Source organism: Nicotiana tabacum, chromosome 10 (assembly GCF_000715075.1).
Source record: "Nicotiana tabacum cultivar K326 chromosome 10, ASM71507v2, whole genome shotgun sequence".
NCBI classification, from domain to species: domain Eukaryota; kingdom Viridiplantae; phylum Streptophyta; class Magnoliopsida; order Solanales; family Solanaceae; genus Nicotiana; species Nicotiana tabacum.
In genome coordinates, this window is record NC_134089.1 from 76,172,536 (window position 1) to 76,187,153 (window position 14,618).

Genomic DNA, 14,618 nt, shown 5'->3' on the forward strand with positions numbered 1-14,618 from the left:
TGCCTATTTTTGTAATTTTTTAATTTTTGTAAAACTAATTTAATTACTAACAATTGTAGAATTAAATCCTACATGCAAAATGTGACATATTTTTGTATTTTTTTTTTATTAATTTAACAAATAAGCAAACACATACAACTACAAATAAATATCCAAAAATATCACAAAAATACTCAAAATTGCACACCAAGGAAAATCATTTTATTTTGCATTTTTTGGGAGTATTTCTCATATAGGACAAAAATCACGTGCTTACAGCTGCCCCTCTTTGCCCGAAGACACGAAGGGTTTTCGTGCAAAGATAAAGCGAGCGATTTTTGCCCATCCGAGTACTCCGTATGAAACATTTTTTGAAAAAGATTTAACCGAACCTTTGCTTCAAAGGTTTCCTACATATCCCTGGCTAAAGGGGAATCAGGTTAATGTAGTTCGGGAAGTTTTGGTAGTTGGGACTACCATGGGACTGCAATGTTACTGCTGTTGCATGCTGTTATCACTGCTTACCGATCTCCTTGTTACACCGTGCTTAAAAAAAAACAAGAAGCTAGGCTAGACTGAAATTTGTTCTTGTTGCCTTGCTTTCTTGTCGGCTTGTGTTTCCTCCGGTGCTTTTCTTTCTTGAATTTGGAATGATACTGGCCCTTTGCTTTTCTGAATACCAGTTTTCATCATTTTGCTCGGTCCGCTAGGGACATGGCTTTCTTCATTAAGCTTTTCGGCGGTTCCTCTGGTGGGTACGGCTCTCTTCATCAGACTGGTTATGCTGGGCAGGATTTAATGTTCACCAGCTACTTTTAAGACGCGTCTTTTCTTCCTTCTGACTCATGTGCCTGAATTTGTGCTGGGGCCTCTTGTTGCAACCTTCTGTTTCCCGGTGCTAGGGATTTTATTGTCTACTGCAGGGGAATTTTGTTGTAACCCTCTGTTTTGTTGTCTTCTGACTTGATCTTGAAATGTATGCCTCTGTTCTATGGGCGGGCTCCCAACTTCAACGCTTGAAAATTAAAGACTGAAATGTATGCCTCTGTTATTATGGGCGGGCTCCCAACTTCAATGCTTGAAAGTAAAGACTGAATGTATTCCTCTGTTATTATGGGCGGGCTCCCAACTTCAACACTTGAAAAGTAAAGACTGGAATGTATGCCTCTGTTATTATGGGCGGGCTCCCAACTTCAACGCTTGAAAGTAAAGACTGAAATGTATTCCTCTGTTATTATGGGCGGGCTCCCAACTTCAACACTTGAAAAGTAAAGACTGGAATGTATGCCTCTGTTATCTGGGCGGGCTCCCAACTTCAACACTTGAAAAGTAAAGACTGAATGTATTCCTCTGTTATTATGGGCGGGCTCCCAACTTCAACGCTTGAAATGAAAAGACTGAATGTATTCCTCTGTTATTATGGGCGGGCTCCCAACTTCAACACTTAAAATGAAAAGACTGGAATGTATGCCTCTGTTATCTGGGCGGGCTCCCAACTTCAACACTTGAAACGTAAAGACTGAATGTATGCCTCTGTTATTATGGGCGGGCTCCCAACTTCAACGCTTGAAAAGTAAAGACTGAAATGTTTTCCTCTCGTTATGTAGGTGGGCGCCTGACAAGAAATGTAAAGACTGAAAAGTATTCCACTCGTTATGTAGGTGGGCGCCTGACATGAAATTTAAAGACTGAAAAGTATTCCACTCGTTATGTAGGTGGGCGCCTGACATGAAATTTAAAGACTGAAAAGTATTCCACTCGTTATGTAGGTGGGCGCCTGACAAGAAATTTAAAGACTGAAAAGTATTCCACTCGTTATGTAGGTGGGCGCCTGACAAGAAATTTAAAGACTGAAAAGTATTCCACTCGTTATGTAGGTGGGCGCCTGACAAGAAATTTAAAGACTGAAAAGTATTCCACTCGTTATGTAGGTGGGCGCCTGACAAGAAATTTAAAGACTGAAAAGTATTCCACTCGTTATGTAGGTGGGCGCCTGACATGAAATTTAAAGACTGAAAAGTATTCCACTGGTTATGTAGGTGGGCGCCTGACATGAAATTTAAAGACTAAAAAGTATTCCACTCGTTATGTAGGTGAGCGCCTGACAAGAAATTTAAAGACTGAAATGTATTCCTCTCGTTATTACAGGTGGGCGCCTGACTTTAAATAAACAACTTTTAAAATAAAATGCCATTCCTTTCTTTAGGTTGGCGAGATTTCAACAATTTTTAAAATAACACGCCTTTCCTCTCTTCAGGCGGGCTCCTGATTTAAACAATAACTTAGGAGGAAATGCATCTCCTATGGGTAAAACTAAAACAAACTTAGGAGGAAATGCCTCTCCTATTGGTAAAATAAACTTTAGGAGGAAATGCGTCTCCTATGGGTGAAACCAAACTTTAGGAGGAAATGCGTCTCCTATGGGTGAAACTAACTTAGGAAGTGCGTATCCTATTGGCAAAACTAGACTTAGGAAGTGCGTCTCCTATTGGAAAAGACATGGAATGTATTCCCTTGTTATACAGGTGGGCGCCTGATGGTAAAGACATGAAATGTATTCCCTTGTTATACAGGTGGGTGCCTGAAAATATGAAATGAACAGACAAAAAGTATTCCTCTCGTTATTCAGGTGGGCGACTGTCTTCAACAACAATTTTAGAAAATAAAATCCTATTCGAGGGCGGATGAACCCAAAATATCCTATTTGAGGGCGGATGAACCCAAAATATCCTATTCGAGGGCGGATGAACCCAACATATCCTATTCGAGGGCGGATGAACCCAAAATATCCTGTTCGAGGGCGGATGAACCCAACATATCCTATTCGAGGGCAGATAAACCCGACATATCCTGTTCGAGGGCGGATGAACCCGATATATCCTGTTCGAGGGCGGATGAACCCGACATATCCTATTCGAGGGCGGATGAACCCGGCATATCCTATTCGAGGGCGGATGAACCCAAAATATCCTATTCGAGGGCGGATGAACCCAAAATATCCTATTCGAGGGCGGATGAACCTAAAATATCCTATTCGAGGGCGGATGAACCCAAAATATCCTTAAGACTTGAAAATGTCTTACCTCGAATACTTGCTGGGGATTATTTTGCTTGGGATGAATTTTCCCTTTCTACCTTCCCCATTATGGGTTGTCCGACCCTCTTGAAATTTGGTCGAAAAATCCGTCGAAGATGCTTCTACATCTCGATGATCCGCTGGGGATAACTCTGCTGAGTAAATATCTTATCTTACTCCTTCCAGAACTACTTCCTTTTGAGTAGGATGTTTCATTCCCCTGCAAACTACTTCCCCTTTTTATTTTTTTATTTTTTTTATTATTTTATTTTTTTATTATTATTTTTTTATTATTAGCTTCTTCCTTTGAAGACTAACTCCTTTGAGACTCCTTTTGCCTTTCCACGAAAGGAACCGCTGAGGATACCGATTTTCACCAAACTTGTGTTGGACTGCTCGAAACTGCTAGGGATAACACTGTTGGGGGAATTATTTACCTACCTGTTGGGGGGTAAAATGTTATCAGCCAGGGATAACGCTGTCGAGGATAACACTGTTGGGGGATTCTGATTCTTTCAGAACTAGTGCTTCACTGAGCTCAAGTTTCATCCCTTTGCTGGGGAACAACTTCCTCCATAGAAACTTATTATGTTGGGGGCAACACTGGTTCTAAGACCACTTCCCTTGAGACTGGCGTTATCTTTATTCTTCCCCGAATGGGTACCTGACTTCCAGAAAATTTTCTAAATGGAAGGAAAATTTTCTATCCCAGTTTGATAATATCCCTTGCGGCACGCATTTCTGGCATCAATGCCATTTCCTTTACCTGTTTCAAATCAAACAAAATTTGTTAGTTTAAAACATGGTGGTTGGTTGTGATACTCCTACTGGGATGGTTTTCCCTTTCTCCTTCCTTGCTCTGCGCTCCACAACTTGTTGGGGATGATATTATTTGCTAGGGATAATCCCTTTCTGCTGAGGATATCCCTCTTCTTTTGTGGCATAGCTCGGAACCTGGCATTTCCCCGATCTTTTTTAGTATTGTATAGATTTCCCAAACCATGCTCACTGCTCTCCTTGCTTTGTCCACGGGCCTCGGCCTTGAGGTTTATAACCTTTGATTTCGGCAAGGATATCCCTTTTGACACTCGTCAATCCTTTTGTCAATTCCCTTTTGCTGGGGATATTTTTCTTGACACTGGCCTCGTGCTTGTTCCTTGCTGACTAAACCATTTGGATGTACTAGTCAGATCTCATCTTGCATGATTGGAAAGCCGATGGCAAATTTTGATGTCAATTCTCACTTGTTCTGACCGAACAGACTCTATTGGGGAATTTTTTCTATGAAAGGAAAAAGATAAAAGGGAACAGAATAAAAAGACAAAGGAAAAGATGACTCTTTAACAAAAGAAACTATAAATAAAAACCTATCAAACGTGGATACCGACTCTAATGGTCATGACATGCACATGTGGCCTATCCTCCGTCGTCAATCGTCTTTCAAGACCTTCAATTGGCAGTTCCCCATCTGATTCTCAATCTTATTCGACTTGTAGTGCCCGAAGGTTTTCACTATCAAGTCTCTCTCATTTTGGTTTTTCCCTCAGCTTTCGTCGCCTTATGGTGTCCGTAAAGATTTTCACCGATAAGACTCTCTCATTTGTATCACTTTCCAGCTGGGGATTTGGAGTGTTGCCGGTATGACTCTCTGCTGGAGATTAGAGTCTTTTCTGCTGTGGAACAGAATGTTATGTTCGTTGGTAAGACTCTCATTTGTCTGACTTGGTACCTTTTGAAGACTGATCAGAAGGTCTTTCTTTGGACCGTAATTTGGGTTTTTGGATAGGGCTAGAAAGAAAGGGTATTAAAAGCTAAAAAATGCATCGATTTTGGGTTATTAATTACAACATTCGGAACTAGATTTATTTACAACAAACACAACATCTGCCCCAATTTCTTGCTTGGGGATATTTTAATTGATTGATTTTTTTTCATTTTTCAAAACTATGACCGAGCCGTGAAGCGCCTACGTATCCTCTTTGAGGAATCAGGTCAAACGTAGTTCCCAATTCCTCTGTTTCATTTGACTTTTTTTTCTTTGTTATCATTTTTCTTTTCTTTTCTCTTTTCTTTTTTTTTTTCATTTTGTTGTTTTTTTTTCTTTACCTGCCATGCTTGCGTTTTCTAGTCGTTTCTACTGATTCCGAACGAGGGGTACGAAAGAAAAACAATAAGGCTCAAAAGGGGTTAACGAAGGATAAAGTGTTTGGGTAGCAGAACAAAACGCCTTCGTCATTCCAGTCTTCAAAACATACCAAATGCAAACAACACAACAAAGATTTGTAGCCTCTTCTGATGGTGCTGGACTTGACAATTATATTCAACATCTGCTTGTTCATTTGTCACTTCTAAAGCACCGTTGGGCGACACTCTCACTTTTATTATCATGAAAGGTGAACCTGGCTTTAATGGTTTTCTTTATGTTTTACTTGCCCCAGTTCCACATGACTCGAGCTCTGAATAATCTCAAACCGTACTTATTTCCTTTAAATGTTTTGATCGCCTTTCCGAGGTTTTATGATTAACTTTTAAGATTAGGCCCAAAGTGTGTGCGCATGTCATGTCACTAGAATCGGCGCTGAACAAAATGACAAAAGGACTAAACAAAAAAGATGACTGGAAATAATAAAAAACCGAATTTGCATTAGACTACCGGTGAAAATGGTTTGAATAACAAAACAAAAAAACAAACCAGAACAAAATCCTAAACAAACTGGACAAGATTTAAACAAACCGATATGATAAAATGGAAAGATAAGAAAGTTTGACACAAGACAAAATCCGAATTACAATCCTAATAATTCGAACAAAAGAAATGACAACAAAATAAGCCACCAAATACCTCTTTCTTGCTAACCAAGGAACGGAGCGTCCTCCCACTTTATCAAAACTGACATCTTAGCCACTGAGCTTTGCATCAGTATTGTCAAGACCATTGCCAGCTTCAATATCAGCAACCTCCGTCAACAAGTTCCCAATAGGATTTGAGTGCTTCTGTTATCAGGACTGATCCCCGCAGAGTGTGTATCATGAGATGCCAGTAAAGGATTCTGGGTGTCATTGTCCGGCTTACCACAAACCAACCACCTTAACATTCTTTGCGAAACCAACAGGTTAGAATGGACTCAGTCGGTCCTCATTATTAACAACATCTTTTTTTCTTTTTTCTTTTCTCTTTTTTCTTTTTTTTCTCTTTCTTTTTTCGATTTTTTTTCATTTTGCTTTTTTTTCTTTTTCTTTTCTTTTTCCATTTTTTTTCTTTTGTCCCGGTCGAATCTTATGGAGATTGCCTACGTATCATGACCCCGCATGAATCAGACCTTGCGTAGTTCGGACCCAATAAAAGATAAGTAATAAACACATTTTTTTCTGGAATTTACAATTTTCAAATTAAAACAAACTGGATTGCAAAAGTTTAAAAACTAACCATACTAACAGACTTTGACAAAAGACAACAAACGGCCTCGAAAATCAAATAACTCGCATACTTTAATCAAAGAATTACAAACTCAAAACAAACGGCCAGTACCTTTCCCCGTTTGCCAAATGCAACCAAACGGTTATTTTTTGCAAATGTGGCCCCTTCCAAATTTCATATAAATTTTGAGGCCGGGGAGGATTATTTTATGACACTTTACAAACTTGTCCATTCTTTTACGAAAATAACCTTTTGACAATTGAAAGATACTCTAAGGCTATTTCGGCAAGAACGGTTTAAAACGCGGCCGAAGCTGGCTCGGCTTATTTTGACTAAAAACCCAAACGGTATACACCTGACCGCTGACTCTTTTTTTCAAATTACAAAAAAACTGGTGTTGCAAACATGGCCCTTCAGCGCCTCGGGGGCGAAGATTTTTAAGGCTGTGTGGGTCAACTGGACAAAAATACTACACAAGACCCAAAGGTGGCTGTTTATGCAAAGTCAGCCCTCCGGCGTCCCTTTCGGTAACATTCGGCTATGTCTTGATAAAACAGCGTCACCCGACTTATTTATGACTATTTTTATCATTTTTCAAATTAGAAAACTCAATATTGAAAGCACGGCCTTTCAACGTCTCGGGGATGAAGATTTTTAAGGCTGTGTGGGTCAACTGGGCCAAATCTTAAAAAATGACCCCAAAGGTGGCTATTTATGCAAAGTCAGCCTTCCGGCGTCCCTTTCGGGAATATTCGGCTATTTATGATAAAACAGCATCACCTGACTTCTTTATGACAACATTAAATTTTGACATATATTTTTTGTCATTTATTTGTATTTGGCTTTTTTAGCAAAAGGGGGGTTGGACCCGATGAGGGTTGCCTACGTATCTCACATCCGGTGAGAATCAAACCCGCGTAGTTCGGGTCTCGTGAATAAGTAAATGAACTAACATTTTTTTAATTGGAATTTGTGAAAGAACTGCTTCAAAAGAAGAAAGGAAGTATATATATATATTTTTGATTGATTTCTTTTTGAAAGAAAGACTTGTAAAAATTCCTTTTCTTTTGATTTGCACTTTGAGAATTTCAAAAGTAAAAGGAAGATATTTTTTCCTGAATTTTCATTTGTTTTTTTTTAATTCTAAAAAAGAAAATATTTTTGGAATTTTACTTTTAATAAAAGAAATGCTTCTAAAAAAATATTTTTTGAATTTTGAATTTTCTTTTCAATTTTGAAAGAAGAATCAAAATAATATTTTTTGTTATTTTTTTTTAAAACATTTTATTATTTTTTGTTTTATCAACAATGGAAAATAAAGATATTTATATTATTTTTGCAAGACGTATCTTTTTGGAATTTTACTTTGAATTTTCTTGGCAAGACAAATACTCTTTGCTACTTTGAATTTTCTTGGCAAGACAAATACTCTTTGCAACAAATAAAGATATATATATCTTTTGGAAATAAAAAAAACTTTTCGGATTTATTTATATATATATATTTGCGACAAATAATGAAAGACTCTTTTTCATTTTCATTTTCATGGCAAGACAAACTATTTTCCTTTTCTATTTTTTTTTTGAAAAACAAGACAGAACAACGACTCTTTTTTTTCTATTTTTCCTTTGCTTTTAATAAGACATATTTTCATTTTCTCAAAATATCGGCAGAGTTTTGACAGTATTTGGGTTTCTTTCAAAAATAAACAATCAATTCCCTAACCGCTATTTTTTCGATTTCACAATATTCATAATATTCAAACACCGGTCAGCGAGACAAAATAAATGCACGGAAAACAAATAGGATGCATCAGGATGGTGTTTTCATATCAGGTTGCTAGTCCTAGACGGACCCAACCCCTGTGTTGAGTCCCCTAAGTCAAATGCAACGTGATGCAAATAAGCGTTCCTACTAGGGATCCGGCATGAAGTCACGTTATTCTATGTTCAAAAACCTGGGTTGGTGTTCTAGACAGTGTACCCGAGCGGACAACTCTAGTTGAGGAAGGAGCTCCTTTCCGGGAACCAAAAGGCTAGCCGGCTTAGAAACTTTCCGAGCCTCTTTTATTTAGGGTATGACACTAACAGAATAGGGAGTCTCAGCCAGTAAGCACATCCCCGGAGGTAAGAAGAGAAAGGTTTCGGCACAGTTTATATACAGTTCAAATAATATCAAAGCGGTAAAAGCATCATTTAGCACATTGAGCCCAAACATATAATAAAATCAGATAATAAATAAAGCCAATTAATAACAATTATTCTAAGCTCGAATTCTTAACCCTGAACCAGTGGTTCTGGGTTTTATCCCCAGCAGAGTCGCCAGAGCTGTCACACCTCCTTTTTCCGCACCCGCGAGGGGACAAGGGAGTTTTTTCCAATTAAAGGACAATCGAAACGGGATTGGTTAATTTATTCCAGAGTCGCCACTTGGGAGATTTAAGGTGTCCCAAGTCACCAATTTTAATCCCGAATCGAGGAAAAGAATGACTCCATATTACAGTCTGCATACCAGAAATCCGGATAAGGAATTCTGTTAACCCGGGAGAAGGTGTTAGGCATTCCCGAGTTCCGTGGTTCTAGCACGGTCGCTCAACTGTTATATTCAGCTTGATTATCTGATTTTATACAAATATGAACTTATGTGCAAAATTTAACTTTTAACCGCTTTTATCATTTACTGTTATTTTTATCAAGAATTGCAACATCGTGGAAACACATCTCGAACCACGTCACATCAATGCACCCGTGGTTGTTGGCGTATTTCAACTATGTTGAGATTTGGATTTGGGTCACATAAATGTGCACCCGAGTTTAAGAAAATTAAATTATTAAAGGCGCGGCTAAAGCGACTAGCGTATCATTTACTTTGGGTAGGGCCGTGGAATTTTGCTAAACGGTCCATCCCGAAGTCTAAGCAATGTTAAAGTAAATATTTACTGAGGGCCCCGCAATTTTGTATTCTTATTCGGCGAGGCTCATCTCATTCTTATTTTTTAAAAGGAATTTGCAACGTCGTGGACATGCATCTCGAACCACGTCACAATCAATGTACCCGTGATCAGAGACACATTTCAACTCCGCTGAGATTTGGATTTGGGTCACATAAATGCGCACCCGAATTTAAGAAAGTAATTTAATTAAATCGCGTCTAAAGAGGCTAACGCGTTATTATCTTTGGGGAAGACAGTGAAATTCACTAAACAGTCCATCCCAAATTCTAAGTATTTATTATGACTAATTATTGAGGGCCCCGCGATTTGCATTTTTATTTGGCGAGGCTCGTCTCATTGTCTTTAAAAGGATATACCTACAATGACTATATTTTCTATTAAGTTCGTCTCTAAAATAAAAGAAAATCTCTTAATTATTTACATGCTGAAAAACGTAACTTATTAGTTATTAGTTTACAGCTAATGCGAATGGAAAATTGCGATCGAGTTTGTACAAAGAAAAACTGCTTTCATTTTTTATATTCTATTATTCAATAATACTAGAACATGAGATTGACCATAATATCAAAACAAATTAATTATTATCCGATTAATTTAAACTAACATTATTAGATGAAGAAAGTATACATATGCAACCTCATTATTCATTAATCATTCAACTATATCTTTATACGAAGAAAGAAAAATTAATATTCAAACACAAATCCAACAGGAGGAATTCAACAGGAACAAAGCCTGATTAATATTTTATTTTTTGCTTCAAGCCGAGATTGTACAAATGTGTACCTGGAAACAGCAGTACAAGAACAAAAGAAGGAGAAGTCAGCAGCAATAATACCACAGCAACAGCAGATTCAACAACACCGCAAACCAGTAACAACCAATAGAATAACCCAGTAACCGATTGAAAACTCAGCAATGCCAAAGTACAATCGTAGTCAAAGAAGAAGAGAGAAAAGATACAAGATGCAGTAGTTTCTGATTTTTGAATAACACTCGAGAAAAGCAAACGGAAATTATTCAAGTGAAAGTTCAAATTGCATTTCTCTTTTACTCTCAAAATGTTTCAAGTCCTCCCAATAATGTTCCACCCTTTTTTCTCTCAATATTCAAGTCCTCCCAATAATGTTCAAGTCTTTTTATGTCAAGAATAACTCTTATTTATAGCAAGACCTTGTCTTGAATTCCCAACCCCAAATTATTCCCCCAATGGCATGCTTTGTCCCACTATTAAATGTCTTCTTTATTTTAAACTTTGTCCCTCATGCCCACACTAAATAAATACCACATTCCCAACCCATTACAATATGTCCCCCATGCCCACCACATTAAACAAGTACAAGATTCCTTCCCATTATGTTTTGTCTTGTCCCCCATTATATTAAACAAGTACATCAAAACCCCCACCCCATTATATTTTGTCCCCCATGCTTAACATAAAGGATCAAAATAATGTTCAATTACCAAACTACCCCTCCGACCTAATTGCAATTACAAATCTACCCCCGAATGCAATGCAATTTACCAAATTACCCCTCTGCTCTAAACAATCAATTAATCATAACTTGACCAAAATATAGTCAAGATGACCAATTTCTCAACAATCTTCAACAACAATTATATGAACACGATGAACAACACAACTCCAAATTAATGGAACTAAATTAACCATATCGGGAACCAATCCTGGTTAATTTAGCAAGGATAAAACAATACAAACAACAAAATACATGATTCAAACTAAATCAAACCAATCAAAAACAAACATAAACTCACATTAAATCACTGGATTTAAACATGAACTTCAAACCAAGGCGAACATGAATTAAATCTATTTTTAAGCAACAAAACATGACGGATTCACAAGATTCAAACAACATTACTAATTTCTGGAAAATACATAACAACATTAGACAAATTGAAGAGATAATTAATTAAATTTCAATTTGAATCTAACAAACATTAAACTAACAAATATTTACATAAACAATAATACAAACATGAAATAAACATGAAAAACAACTAATTAAACTTCTATTTTGAAATCTGAAAATTAATTTAACAAAACATATGAACATGAACAAAACCAAAAATCAAATATCTAACCATAGACATGAACAAAACAAACATTTGCCGCTTTTAGATTCGAAAAATATCAAAACAAAATACGGACAAAATAAAACTCAAAAAATCTACTAACCGAATCGAACAATATACATACGGACTGTTTCGATGACCCTCGACCAAAGCTCGACCACACGATGACGAACGAACTTAAGAAGCCAACTGAAACCGCACCGAAGCAGCAACAGCAGTTGTCGCGGCAGAAGTGAAGGAACAAAGCAGCTGGGGGGTTCGTTTGGTTACGTGAAGGAGCTGGGGTGCGTTCAGCTGTTCGCGCGAAGACGAAGAAGATGAAGGTGAGGCAGCAACTCGTCGATAAAGCAGAAACAACTAACGACGACTGAGCAGCAGCAGTTCGCCGGGGAAGAAGACGATGGCGGACAGCAGTAGCTCGGAGGTGACGCAGAAACTGTGCATGCGTGGGGCTGCTGGAGGTCGACGACGGACTGTTTTGACGTGAGGTTGAGGACTGGCTTAGCAGTAGGAGCGACGATGATGAAAGGGAGCCGACGGACTGGTTGTTGGAAGGTCGGAGAAGAAGAACCAACCATGTTCAGTTGGAGCTCGACGAAGACGCAACTGTGGGTTTTCTTCGGAAACCAGCCATGGTTGCTCCAATCGTCAAGTTTTCCAGCGATTGGAGGGGTCATTTGGAGACGAGGAAGAAGATGGAGACATGAGGTGAGGAGTTGGTTGTCGATGGGGCTGGTGAAGGGCAGCCATGGACGTTGCTTGGAGTTTTAGTTGTGGAGAAGAAGAAGATGGAGGGGGCGGATGGTTTCCTTAGTTTTTAGGGTTTTTGGGTTTTTTTTATTTTTTGTTTTGTTTTGTGTTTTGACAAAATGAAGAAAGGGTGTTGGGTTAATGGGTCAATGGGGCGGACCGGGTCGACCCGGTCTGAAGTGGACTGAGTCATGGAGAAGATTGGGCAATCATTTGGGCCTGAAGCTGAAATTTGAAGATGTGGCCCAATCCGATTTTTCTTTGTATTTTTGTTCTCTTTTCTTCTTTTATTTTTCTAAAACTAATTTATAAAAGTACTTAAATTATTATTAAGAACTAAATTAAGTTATAGAAGCGCAAATTAACTCCCAATAACAATTAACGCACAATTAAGTAATAATTAAGCATAAAATTGTTCATTTGGACATTAAATGCTAAAAATGCAAAAGATGCCTATTTTTGTAATTTTTTAATTTTTGTATAACTAATTTAATTACTAACAATTGTAGAATTAAATCCTACATGCAAAATGCGACATATTTTTGTATTTTTTTTATTAATTTAACAAATAAGCAAACACAGACAACTACAAATAAATATCCAAAAATATCACAAAAATACTCAAAATTGCACACCAAGAAAAATCATTTTATTTTGCATTTTTTGGGAGTATTTCTCATATAGGGCAAAAATCACGTGCTTACACCTGTTAGCTTTATTCCTAATTGTATCTACTGGGTAAAAATACTTATGCATAAAAGTAATCAAGAATTGAAGTATGATAAATTCTAGTAATACGAATTGTTAGAGCAAATGGGTTACAGGAGGTGGCTTTAAAAATGTGAAGGAAATTGAGCTTAAATGATCTTGCTGCTTTTACTTTACCCATTTATTAATTGAATCGTTAGGAGCATGCTTTTGGTCGACAATATTTGGGTAGGCAATCTTAGGATTTTTCTATTGTTTTGCTTTTAATTTCTAGGCGAGAGGTCGTTCCCTTAATTATATTCAGGGGAATGCCCGGTAGACTTTGTATATATTTCTCCGGGGTATGCCCCGAACTATTTGTATTTGAAGACCGAAAGTAGAACTCGTAGTATTTTTATTTTTATTTTCATTTTTATCTTTCTTTTATTAGGCGGGAATGATCTTGAGCCTCTTTTAATTGTTTATTTCCTTTTCGTGTGTTTTTACCTCAATTTGAATATTTTAAAAGCCAACTAGATCGAGTACACAACCGTACTAGTAACGGGACTCGGGGAATGCCTAACACCTTCTCCCCGAGTCAAATGAACCCCTTTACCCGAATCTCTGGTGCAGACGTAGTTTTGTAGTTCAAAGTATTTTAAAAGGAAAAATTATTTTTAAAAAAAACGGTGACCTGGCACACCGAAACCAATGTCAGGTGGCGGCTCTGAGTTATTTCCTTTTAAACATAATTTTGTTACTTTTTAATTAAAAAACTCTTTTGAGCTTTACAAATCCTTTTATTATTTTTAAGAGGGTTAGTGAGGTTTTTAAAAAAAGGGTGTGACAGCTCTGGCGACTCTGCTGGGGAGTTACAGGTTCGAGCTAGTACTTGATCTTGTTGGCTTTTAGGATATTCGGTTGAGGTGTTCGTTTTCTTTATTTGCTTTATTTGTCTTATTTCCTTGTTTTGTTGGTTATTTGTTTATCGCTTTTCTTAATGTGTTACTGCTTTATAAACTATCATCATTTGCATAACCATGAGTCTTCTTTCTGCAACAAGTCTCGGAGTACGCATCGCGTGCACAAACTCTTTGTTAAGTCACCCTTAATTTAGGAGGGGGGCAGTCGGACGTATGGAGTGGGTGGAAAGCTTGAGCAGTCACCATCGACCATACGCTCCCCCGAATTGCCTTGTTAGTGAACCACAAACTTAGTTCGGCCTTTAGGTCATTTTTATTTGCATCATGTTATTTAGACCTAGCAGGGCTCGGTCCCAGGTACCGTGTCCCTTTGTAGGAGGCCTATCCAAATTTTGTCAAAATGGGCTCGTGGCCCAAAAGGACATTCAATCATCCTTATGTGATACATGTTGCATCTACGAGGGTAGAAAGGTCATTTGGCAGACCGATGTTTTGGAAAGAAAGGTGAAAAGTAAAGCAAGTAGGGTCCAATTATATTTTCTTTCACAACAATTTCTTAAAAAAAATTGAAAAAGAAAATCCAAAAGATTTTACACTTTCCCATCATTTCCCAAAAATTCAAAAAAAAAAAGAGAAAAAGAAAATCCAAAAAGATTTTATATTTTCCATCATTTTTCAAAAAGACAAAAAATATTTTTTTCCACAATTAGTGTTATTTTTTAAGCTTTCTCCCAT